This window comes from Epinephelus moara, chromosome 4, assembly GCF_006386435.1.
Source record: "Epinephelus moara isolate mb chromosome 4, YSFRI_EMoa_1.0, whole genome shotgun sequence".
Classification (NCBI taxonomy): Eukaryota; Metazoa; Chordata; class Actinopteri; order Perciformes; family Serranidae; genus Epinephelus; species Epinephelus moara.
Window position 1 is genome coordinate 22,071,121 of NC_065509.1, and position 13,464 is coordinate 22,084,584.

The window sequence follows — 13,464 nt, forward strand, 5'->3', positions numbered from 1 at the left end:
CACATTTTACACCTTTAATACAGATTTAATCAGTCAGTCTTTTATTACTGAGCATATTAGTCTTATTAGTCCTCCTCCATAAAAAAATACACACCTTGAGACATTGTGTGAGAGTGTGCGTAAATGTGTAGATGTTATTAAATGACTGGCTGTCATTTAAGAGGCATCAGTCCTGCTGTCCTGCAGCAGTCACAGTGAAGGCTGTGAAGACCAAGTGATTCTTTCTTTTTATGTTTTTGTTTCGCCACTCCTTTTTGACAGTGTTGGACAAATATGGCAACAGAACTGAACGGCTCTAAGAAACAAGGCAACCCCAACTGCAGTAAGACCACAACACTGAATTGAGATTAAGTGAAAAAATGTGGATTTGGAGAAAAAAGTAACAGGTTGTTCAAAGGTACAACAAGTTTTTGTCATGTATTTGTTGTTGTTATTTGTTTTGTTTTTTTCAAACAAATGATGTGAAACACTGCGGATACAAGCAGCTGAAATGAGTTTCCTCTGTGGGCTGGCTGGGCTCAGCCTTAGAGATGGGGTAAGGAGCACAGACACCTGGAGGGAGGTCAGAGTAGAGCTGCTGCTCCTTTGCATCGAGAAGGGTCAGTTGAGGTGGTTCGGCATCTGATCAGGATCCTCCTAGGCGCCTCCCGTTAGAGGTGTTTCGGGCACGTCCCACTGGTAGGAGGCCCAGGGGTAGACCCAGAACACACTGGAGGGATTCATCTGGCCTGGGAACGCCTTGGGGTCCACCAGGAGGAGCTGGAAAGCTTTGCTGGGAAGAGGGAGGTCTGGGGTGCTTTGTTTGGCCTGCAGCCCCCACGACCCAGCCCCAGATAAGCAGATGAAAATGGATGGACTGTATTACTCAAATGTCCGTTACCCCTAACTTGTCACTTATATTCAAAATTAGAATTGCTAGCCATCCCTTCCCTATGCATTAGAAAATACCACCATCTATCCAACCTGGAGATTCTCCTGTTCCACCTTTTGCAAAGTGTCTCTGTGTTACAGAGTTAGCTCTTTGATCCGGGTGTAATGCTGTGAGACTGTCATTTTTCTGCCAGTGTAATCTGGACAGCTAGAAACAGCCTGCAGAGCTTCTCTTTAGGCATTATACTGAAACACAGTGAACATCACAGTTACAGGTGTACTGTCTTTTAGAGGCACATCATGGTGTGATGTGTGGGTTGCACAGAGAACATTAAGTATTTAAAGGTCCCCTAAGTATGTTTTATGACCACTAGAGGGCCTCAAAAGCTCCAACACAAACTCACAGGAGCAAGTACTTACAGTATGCTGTACATAGGGCAGGGCAATATTGGTATTATACTGATATTGTGATATGACACAAGATATTGTCTGAGTTTTTGGATATCGCAATAACCTAAGTGTTTCTTGTCTTCTCCTCGTTAGTAAAGTGATGTTATTTCTGAACTTACCAGACTGCTATAGCTATTCTGTTATTAGCCTTACCCACTTAGGAATTATAGCCACATTACTGATGATTATTTATGAAAAATCTCATTGTTTAAATATTTTTTTGAAAGCACTAATAAGCAATCCTACAATATTATCACAGTATTGAGATATTTGGTCAAAAATATTCCCCTTAATCTTCTCCATATCGCCTAGCCCAAACTGTACATGGACTTATCAAGATGTTAGCATGCTAGCAAACACTTTTTGTAAAATATTTGCACATCCAGCCAAACCTACGTGAATACTTTGGAGGGAGTTATCCCACTACTCACCTGCTGACTCATTTTTTGCCTGTGTCTCATCTGTCAATTGCTAAAACAATAAAAATCTTTGTCTTTTTTATTCAATAGATGAACTTTTCACTGCTATCCATACATTTACTCTGACTCCACGGTGTCATGATATGTGTCCAGCTTTTAATCTGCTTGTGTACTGGGAGTAACTGGTTTTAAATAGCGGAGGATGCTGGGAGAGCTAAACCAGAACCATAAAATGAAATTACAAGAGACTGCAGTCAATATAATAATGTAATAATAAACTTTGTTAATAAAGCACTTCTCAAATCAAAGTTACAAAGTGTGTTACATGGTTGAACCAGGATTTTAAACATTTCAGGACTAAAGCAAATAAAATCAGACCATTTAGGAAATACAGAGAATAAATGGACTAAATTAAAAATGAACCCCAACAATAAAAATAAATACGAACAATGAAACAAATTAACTTCCGGGATACTGCACTGAGGCAAATACAATTGAACAAATAAATAATTAAAAAATATTAATAAAAGAACGTAATACCAAATGGCAAATCAGAAAAAAACAAAAACAGTAATAATAATTATAATAATAATAATAATCAAATAAGACATGTTGAAAATTTAAGTGTGCTCAAGGAAATTAAAGATATTGTGTCTACTTTTCTTTTCCAAACACATTACTTAATTTTTTCTTCCTTTTTTTATACAGTTTGTGTGTGCAAATAAACAAAAAATAATAAAAGTAAAGGCTTAAAATTTAAGAAAATAAAGAAGTTTTGAGAAATGATTTAAAAGATGTCACTGATTCTCCAAACCTCAGACCCTCAGACTGCAAAAGCCTGCTGACTTTCCGTTAGTAGTAGTCTAGGGTTTAGATTCACATTATGGTGAGCCATTTGATTTGTTGTTAAATAAAATAATATATATCTACTAGGGAATCTCTTGAGTGTATGTTTGTTTAGTGGCGTGCTAATTTTCAGATTCAGGCCTAAAAGCATATTAAATCTTATTAATTATTATATATTACATAATAATAGGAACGAAGTGCTTCCTAACTCTGAAATAAACAAAACAGCAGGCATACTTCACATTATAATGCAAGTGAATACATAACAGCCTCCAGGCATCATTACATCGCATTTTTGTTGCCAGAAAAGTTTTCAGGCTGTAGTTTGTGGTGCTTTTATGTTGGATTGTTTTTCATTCAGGTGTTCCTGTTATTTTCTCTACCCCCTGCATGTGTGTGTTTGTTTGGTGTTCTTTTTTACCTCTGAGCTCCAACTCTCATATCTGTTTCCCCCCTGAGATGATGAGGGGTTATATTATGGGCTATAACATAAAAAAAACCCACCAAACAATCAAAGGCAATCTGCCAGCCTCTTTGTAAGTTCAGGTGTTATTGTCTGTGTTTATCTCTCTTCAGATGAGCAGCAGGACACATCAGAGGATTTTAGCAGCAGGGATGATGTCATTCTCTTTGTTGACCAATAGAAGGAGGCAAACAAAATGAGCGAGGCAAACGGACCACTCCAGAGGAGCTATTGAGGACGATGAAGATCTGGAGAGGGAGGATGGATCTCGATGTGTCTGGTACCTCTGCCCCATCTACTCTACCATTAACCACCCAGGGACCTCTGCACTCTCAGCGCACATTTGAAGCCATTTTATCGGGTCCACAAACTTCATGGTGCTTAGTAATATTTCAGTCAGATGATGAGTTGACACTATTTTAGAAGAGTCTCTTTTCGAAACAGTCCATAAAGTCCATAAAGAGCCAGTAAGCAAATCCCAAAACATGTCACGGCAAGCAAAAAAAGATCATAACTGAACACCTGGATAAGCTAAAAGCCTGCACAAGGATTTTATTTATGGACGACTCCTCTGCATTGTTAGCGTTAATACAGATCTATTGCATCTTTTGTTGGATAAAAGAATTCTTACGAAACCAACCTCAAAAGTTAAGGTAGAAAATTCTTGTCTTAAACACCGGAGAGTCCCACAGGGTTGCATCCTATTGCAGATGTAATGTGACATGCCTTACCAATGTACAATCATTAAACAAGTACACTAATACTGTTACAGAACTCATAAGGTGGTTTGATGACAGTCATCCTCTGTTAAATATAACCCAAACACAAGACAAATGTGTCTAAATACTGAAAAGAACAACCGGTCAAACCGTTTATTTAAATCAGTTACAGTTGAAGGCCAGGAGGTGGCACAAGTGAGCTCCTCTAAGTACCAAGGGACTGTGTTGGACTGTGTCTTTCACCTTCACGGATCATGTGGAAAGCATTTACAAAAAGACACCACAAAGACTCTTCCTGCTGTATAAACTAAGGATTTTTGAGGTCAGCCACACATCACCTACCTTTTGAAAGAGACATCTGTTAATCAATGAATTAATTTTTTGAGCATCACAACCCCAGCAAAATGACTCATTTCACTATCAGGATTCAATCCATTCGGTCTGATAACATTTTTAAAGTCTAGGAGAGCTGTGTTGTTAAATCGTTTGATCTCCAATCAAGTTAATGGAGCGCTAAACAAGGAAACCATAAAATACCATAGTTTCCTTGGTGCAAAACTGGAAGTAAGCCATTCGGCAGACAGCGGTTAGCTACTCGGCTGCACTCTCTATGGGGCCTAAAGTGCTGAACATCCGGGGGATTTCATACCACAGAAATAGGGCTGTTTTGGCTTTAAGTGCCACTGAGCAACTTTCATAGGAATAAAGGGGGGCCCGTCTTCAATGCTGTATCCAGGTCTCTTTATACATCCATGCCGTAGGTTAAGGTTTTCAAATGTAAACATCAGTAAACATTGAAAAAGATGGAGAAGATGGCACCAGTTAAACTAGCATCCTGTTAGCCATTGTACAGGTGTTGAAAATAAATTGGATGAGCTCTGTGCCTCATTAGTTTCCAACAGGATACCAGGAAGTATAATATCCTTTGATCCACCAAAACACAGGCTTAATCCTGAACAACGCCATTCGACCAGGATGCTCTTCTCTATATGCCGATCTGACAGAGCAGAGCACTCTGGTGAGAGAGGGAGAGGAGGTCTGTGCTTTACGGTGAATAAGGACTGGTGTGACGGTGGGAATGTGAGGTGCTGTCCCGTTCCTGCTGTGGATCACTGTTATATGGCGTTCAGAGGTGGCTACAGAGCGGTGCTGCCCATGTTCGGGAGGATGTGTGGACAATTAAATCTTTCCACAACCAGAAACATGGACAAATTATGAAGCAGCAGCCAACAATGTAAGACGATGCAAAAAAGGATTAAATTAGAGAGCATGAGTTAAGGGAGGAGCTGATGTGTATAACATATGTGACAAACTAATGATTGACTGATTTTTCCATTCTAACATTTGCTGAATTAAACTCATCATATTTTCTAAATGTACACTTTTTCTGTTGGTATAGTGTTGAACATTTATAGGGCTCTTTAGAAAACGAGTCTTACCTGTGATAAGAAATTGTTTTAAAAATGCTTTTAGACTCAAACTCAGCTGGGACGTCACTGCAGAACCAGCTGCCATTTAATAAGTGTGCTTTGGGTCTCATTGTATCTTGGCATTAATCTACCTTTTTGATTTGATAATTAATTTTTGCCTAAATGTCTCTGGAGTCATGTGCCCTCTAAATCAACAGTTGTAACTTTTTACAGACTATTTTATATTTCAAGAGAAATCACTGTCTCTTGTCTCTAAACCCTGCTTAAACTCAAAATGTGATGTGACAGGGTCTTTCTGTTCTCCCTCTGACTTTTATTTGTACAGATTTTTCCACTCTGTGACTGTGTGTCAGGGTCAGATGCACAGGTCTCAGTCTGTAAGGGCCAAAAATATTAGCCTACTGTACGTACGGTCATAAATATTACATGTTTCCTCCAGGAAGGCCAGATTCTGGTTTATGTTTTCTGTCTCTCCATCAGATATTCACTGTCTTGTGTATTTCACCACCGGGCTCCTTTTAGGGATCTACAGTGTTAGTGCATCACTGTCACACTCCCAGGCTGTGAGATGCTTGTAATTTTTTCATATTAGGGGTCTTGAATGATGGAGCGAGTCTAAGAAAGAGAAAGATGCGTTTTTTCACGGTCACTGACATTGGGATGTTCAGGTCAAGTTGTACATATGGCTTGCAAACCACAGAGGGATGATAATTTATATTTTTGCTGCTTGAGTCCATCGCTGTGATCACAGTGATATGGCTTATTTCTTTTTCTCCAAAGCTCAGAGGGGATGTCTTGACAGAAATATCACAATGCTGATTGCACGACATGTAGAGCAGTGCACCGCTGCTACCTTCATTCAGTTGTTAAAAAAAGAACAGAATCCAATGGAACACTAGCTTTTCCCCCCAATTTATGTTCAGGCTGAAATCCTTAAAAACAACACAGTCTGCCACCAAATTTGACCTCTTTGAAAAACAGCAGTATTTACAGGGACCTAAAGGGTAAACAACAAACAGTGTTTATCTGTCAGCTTCGCAAATAGAGGCACAAAAACTGCACCAGTGTGTCAGAGACGAATCTGAAACAGTAACAAGGCTTGTTTGAAGAAGTCTGATGCTTGTTGCCTCTGAGTTTAACTGAGCAAGTTCAAGTCTCTATCTGGAGTCTGCTAACAGAATCATAATCACATTTACACATTTGTCTCCGTGGGTTCGATCATATCTAACCAACATATCTTACAAGATCCAGCTGTAAAAAAACACTGCAGGATGTAAATTGCTATCTTTAGCAGTGTGTTGGGAAGTTCACTGTTTTAACTGTCTCAGAGACATGTTTAGTTGAGATGGGTTTTTTGTATGTGCCTGTCATATATTCATAAATATTTGAGTTCATATAGTCGTTAAAAATTATTAGAATGCTATAAATAAGGTGTTAGGTTTCAAGATACTTTTCTGATCATTATTCAATGTCATAACTCAGGAACAGAAGGGGAGACATTTGGTGGGATGTTGATATGGTGACACTAATCTTGAAACTTTGCTAATTGTACAGATCTTCTGTGCTGCTGGGATGAAGATGTGTCTGAGGCAGCCATGTTTTTGAATTTGTAGCTTCTTTGCAGCTACATCCATATTTGAAGCATTGTCTACTGCCATGGCTACATATGAGTCTATAACCTTAACTGGCTCGCGGAGGTACACAACCGTGAGGCAGTACATCTATTTCAAAATAAACTGAGAACATAAGTAAGTAACTTGTTTTCAGGTTTACTACCTTAGGTTTAGGCATCAAACGAATTTGGTCAGGTTTAGGCAGTAGCAGCACATGGTTAGGTTTTCATAGTTTGGCTTAAAATAAGTACGCTTTTGACTAACTACTATCTTGACTATCATGTGACATACATCATTAGCATAGTCAGCTAAACATGCTAGCAAACTACGTCATTATTAAAATGCCTCTACTGACTTTTGGTTTCACACTGGACACAAACAGTGGGCTCCCGGGTGAGGAAATTTGCGTTTCAAAGGCAAGACCCGCCTTACTCTCCCTATGAATGGCTAGTACTTGTGGCCTTTGTTGCTTGGATTGGTTAGATTTAGGCAAGAGAAATCACAGTGGTTAAAAGGTCCAGAGTTTGTTCGACACATCCACCTCCCCTCCTACCCGCCTTTGCTGTACTTTCTTGCTCTTTACTACTGTAGTTGCCTGAAGTGTCGACAAATGCCGCCGCAAGTGTCTTCTTATACTACCACTACAGGGTGGCTCTGTGTGTTGGTGTCCAATGCTGACAGGCCACTGACCAAGCATCAGTATTTGACACATTGGGGGTGAGACCTGGTTGCCAGTGTAGCTACAACTATGAACATGTGTCTGCTGATAGCAAATGTATTTGGATGAGTATCTCATCACTGGTAACAGACTGAAAATGTACTGAAATATTTTGTTTGAACTCCTCAGCTGTGGCTCAGCACATCGACCACTTATCACAGGGCTGGTTGTTCAGTCCCTGGTTTCTCCTGACCATGTGTTTAAGTGTCCTTGAGCATGACAATGAACCCCAAACAGCTTGAGTTTGAACTATTCAAGGTTTGTGCTACCAAATTGGAAAGTGCTTTGCTTAACAGTGCTATATAAATGCATTCCCTACTCAAGCAGGGAAACAGTGCTTGTTTAATAAAATTATTCCAGTAGCCTGCAACACAAATTACACATAAATCATAAATAATTTGTACCTGTCATAAATTAATTGGCTAATGGCAACAATATTGCCTGCATTTAAATTTTACAGTAGTAGCCATTAGTGTTGGTAAACCTAGAATATAACGAAATCTAATTGTCAGTCTGCAGGGTTGCTCTCAACCCTTCTGTCAATCGATCAGAATTAAGGTTCTCCTACATAATTTTGATAACAGTCATGTAGCTTGTTTACAATAAATTAACTGCCCACCTCTCTATTTTACGCCCCTCTTATTCTTAACTATGTGGTGCTTTTGTCTCCCTCCTGTGGAGCTTTCTGTTTCTGCTTCACTCAGTCTTCACTTTCACACAGGGCTCACTGACTTCTAGTACAAGGCGCTCCTTTTTCTCTGCTTCAGAGCCATCAATTTTTCTTTGTGTTTTTAATGTGAGATATTGATTCATTAAGACAAATATAGCAAATGAGTATAACCCCCTCTCTCACTGTTATATTCCATTTCATCATCTCTGAGATTTACAGACTGGTCTTCCCTGTTTCCCTTTCAGGATGTCGTCGGTGAGCCACCATATCCTGTCTGGCTGTTGTCGTACCCTGGTGCCATGAGGTGCTGCTGCCCGGGGCTGTAAGCTCACACAAATGTGAACACTCACAATGATACACAAAAAGAATTACAAATACAGTACTAAATCAGCACTTTTGCAAATGTTTACCTATTTTAATGTTTAATTTTCCCCTTGTAAAAAGAAATCTCTGTCGTTCTTCATGCAAGCTTTGTGAATATGTTTTCCAGGCAACAGCTTTAAAATTCGGATGAAATGGTCGTATTATGAGCTGAAAATGTTTTGGTTTTACTGTGACTGTTCCACAGTGTTCCACAATGAATAAATTTGAGTCTCTCTGTCCCATGCTGTCTGTTCAGTGTCCTCATTTCAGCGACGGACGACTGCATGTGCCAGCAGCAGACACACACACACACACACACACTGTACAGCTGACACTTTTGCATGCGCCAGAGCAAACTTGCACACACACACACACGTACTTCAGTTGCATACGTTGACTTGTGCACATTCCCACAAAAACACAGCTGCAGCTTAAAAATGATTTCAGAATATTACCCACAAAATTATTCATGTACACTATTGGGTGAGTGTGAGTGTGAGTAATGTATGGAGAGGAGTTTTTTACAAATAATTCCACTCTGAGATGTATGCATGTCATTGAAATGTCATCGACGTTTGATCATTCCAATCATCATCACTCAAAGTGAGCTCGCCTCAGCAGACCCGCCTTTGTCTTCATTTAATACGCTGTATTAAATCCATTGTACTGATAATGCCCTTTCTGTAGTCAATTTGATTAATGCAGCTCGAAGAAAATCAATTTTCCACCATCTTTCTCCCCTGTTTCATCCCCTCTTCCCATCGTCCTCTCCCTATCAGTCTATCTGTGAGGTTTTGGTGGTGGCTCTGATATAATGATTTCAGACTGGTTTAAAGCTGCGCTGCATGAGCGATGGCATGGATTACTGCATGCACTAGATTCACTGGTATGAAAACTTGATTTTCTCAGGGAGTGACAGCCAAGACCTGCAGCGAAGCTGGTGCAGAGATACTAACACAGTAAACGGTATGGATTAATCTGAAAATAGCACCAAACTAATTTGTAGTAATTCAGCACAACTTACATGATCCTCTTCGTTTTTCTTCTGTGTTAATTGCGCCAAGAGGCAAAGGAACGTAGCCATCAGATGAACTGCAGCATTTATGTGTGTGGCAGGCGTTGAGGGAACAGATGTTCCAGAACAGCTGCATTTGGTAGTTTTTTGCATCCACAAATTATGTTTTTCTGCATGTACAAATGTGTACATTCACTCTGTCTCTCCAATATAGTTTGCTGGCAAAGAGGATATACCATCAGGCCCTGGGAAAGATGTAAGATTGATGGGAGCATCTGGTAATCTCTCCTTGGGGAGTGATGGGTGGCATCCAGGCTTTATCAACTGGATGTGTTGGCTGCAACACAGCACTATCCTCCAGGCTAACATTGACAGGTAGCGCATTGTTTACTCCAGTAATTCTGCTTTTATTTTCATATTTACTAGTCTGCATTACAGTAGCAGAAAACGAGACAAGAAAAAATGTTATTAAAAGCTAACTTTCACTGCAAAATACACTGAACTCCTCGCTTCCTGAGGCGTGAAAGACAATTGGATTATGCCTTGGGTCAGTGAGTGGTGTAGGCAAGCCTGCTGGTCCATATTACCTTTGGGTTTAACCCCTTTCCAATGCATCATTAAGATTGACTGTGTGTCTTGGCCTCTAAATTGAGGTTATTGGTCTTAATCCACTGCACTGATAAACTCCTAATAGCCTACACTGTGTGGACATGAAGCGTGTCTCGCCCTATGCCTCAAAAGACCTCATTTATATTTATGACAACCTCGACTCTCCATTCCTGATTAATCCACTTAATATTAGGACGCAGATCCGTAAATCTCCTTCTGCCTCTTTGGAGAGCAGTAAGAGAGCCAGGGATGTGACAAGAATGTCAACTCTGAGATTTGCCAAAGAAAAACATACTCGCACCCAAAACACCCCTGCTGCTGCAATCCCCAATCTTTGCACTTGTCCCAGAACCAAAACCTCACAGTGGTGCAGCAGATGGCTGGCAGACACACAGTTGTACATTCACATAGCCATACAGCACGTGCTAAGAAGATTGGTTTAAGTCATAAGCAAGCTATTGAAGTGCTGACGATTATGATCCTCTTTTTCACTGGGGAGGACAGAGAAAGGCTTGAGAGACACACTGAGTCACAGATTTGCTAGTCAGCAGAGAATAAGTGCTGCTTAATTCCCTCTGAGGAGTTCAAAGGTTTCCTCGTGTGTGTCGAGCGCTGCGCTGCACACACTGAGCGGCGAATGGAGTTGTCATGGGAGGGGAAGCATCAAAGCGTTAACATGTCAATGACGGCAGGGTTACAGGGACACAGGTACCAGAGCTTTGTTTTGTTTAATGTCTTTTGAGTCATTTGTTTTTGACTAACTTTTATAGGTCTGGGATGTTGGCCCTCTCTTTCACAACCTCCATGTCAATGTGTTTATGTACTATATCCCTAATTATGTAACACTCTGAAAGCGTCTGAATGGATGCATCCTCACCCCCTCCGTCTTTTTACCCTACTCACATTTCTCAGTGATGACAAGCAAGACTGTGTCCTTGAATACCCCTGAGAGTCCCACCTTCACTCATCCTTCTCTCCGCTCAACGCTACTTAAGCAGATGGCCACAGATGGGGAAAGAGAGCCCTGTGAACCCGGTGGCATCTGTTTTGGGTCACGCTCTCCATAACTCTCGCACATTGATACCTATGTACACAACACACACACACACACATATACACACACACACAGAGTGCTGTCTTCTTATGGCCTGATGACTATTGCGACACAGACTATTAGTCACTTTTACTGTGACATCATTACCTGCATAGGGTATGAAAGATCTTTCATAATACAATACAGTGCATGGTGTGTGACACTACACAACAAGCCATATACAGTGTTCTCAGAGAAATGAATTCATGTAAGAAAATTCAGCATTCTTTGGAGATGATTTTTTTAGTTTATAAGAGATGTACAGAAACCAAACTCTGCTATTAACTCTTTGAAACCTGAGCAAATTGTCTTGACTTCGTTTAAAAACATGGGAAGAAGGCAATGAGCAATGAAAGAAGATGACCCAAAAAATTCACAAGAAATTGGTGAAAAGAGAAAATTAAAAACAAGAAAATTAGTAACAAAGAAAAGAGAGGAAATGACCTGGAAAGAGTGCTTAAAAAGTATAATAACTCTGTAACATAATTTTAAAATATAATAATAATAATTATTAGTATCATAAATATTGCTTTTCCTTAGCTTTTTTTTTTTTTTTTTTTTTTTTTTTTAGATTATGATTTTTTAAATTTTATTTGCAATCTGTGGGGTGTTTCATACCAAGTTGCTCATTGCCTTTTTTTTGCACCAATTTGCTCGTGGTTCAAAGGTTTAAATATTTGCAAATGGTGTCTGGAAGCAGCACAAAAACAGTAATGTTGTGCCAGGTTTCAAAGTGTTAAAGGTGTTAAACTAAGACTGTAATAGAATACATTGGGCTGCACCAAATGGATCCACCTAATAAGTACCTGTCCTTAGTAAGAATTTTAATTTAGAGGCTACAGCTTTAAAAGTGCTAAATGTTACTCTAGAGAAAGATGGTCAATACTGACGCTCTGGGTTGGTAGGTGGACCAAGCCACCAACCACTGAAATATTGTGTTTCACAACCTAAGAATAAGGCTCAACAATCAACTATCTTTCTCCAGAGTTACATACAGTGCAGTTTTAAGACTTTAAGTAGTGTCAAGAACTTCAGCTTTCTTTTATGTGTCATTGCAAATACTAAAAGACACAGTTAAAGAAAAATCTTGTTATTTTCTAGTAAAGGCCGTAAAATTGACTGAATGTCAATGCTAAAGACAAAAGCAGTTCAATAAAAGATCAAATAAAATGCATTTAACAGAGTAAAAATGATTAAATCAGATATGCTTTTGAACATTCTGGTAGGTAGCTGTTAGACAGAGCTGTGGACCTGAGTCATACATCTTGGATTCAAGTGAGACTTGAGTCACAACTTTGATGATTTGACAAAATCAAAAAAGACTTGAAACTTGACTTGGACTTTAACACCAATGACTTGTGACTTCACTTGGACTTGGGCTTTATGACTTGACAATTGTTTATACCCTCCCACAAGTCCAGAGACTAAAAAGTTATTTAGAAAACTGCCACGAATCAATTAATTTACCTAAAAATGCAACAACATATAAGGAAGAGTAGTGTTACAGAAAATGTCCGACAATTTGGGAGGAGAAAGTTAAAGATGTTTTTCCAGTAGGATATGAGTTAAATACAACAACACAGAACAGGTTTAAAAAATCTCTTGTGATACTGGTTAATATCTCTATATGCTACAATATCAGTGCTACTCTTTTTATGATTAAGTTCAGTTGCACTTTTTTGAACAAAAAAAAAAATGCAAATTTTAAAAAGCATTTATGATTATACAAATGTAATATATTACTACTTTGATGATAAAGTGGCATAACATTTGGTGAAGAGCACATTATGACTTGTTAAGGACTTGACACTCAAAGTTTAGGACTTGGGACTTGCCTGTCTTAGACTCACAAGTCAGTCTTTAGACGCTTTGCTTAACTAAAGACTGATGACTTTCTCCCTGATTTTGTGTTTAGATGGGCGGATACAATTTCATTGTTTAAAAAAAATCCCTACATTGCAGAACCAATAGTAAATCTGCAGGGCGTTCCTTCGGTGGCTCGCTGAACTCTTGTGCTCGTAAACATAGTCCACTGTCCCACTAGAAACACGTGTAGCGGTACAAAATGGCTCAGCCGTGCTCGCAGAAAACTCCGTCAAAGTTAGTGGATGTTTGTCGCGTTTGCGGCGACACATTCTCGCCAACTAAAAGAAACAAACATAATCTTTTACAAGGCCATGACTCAT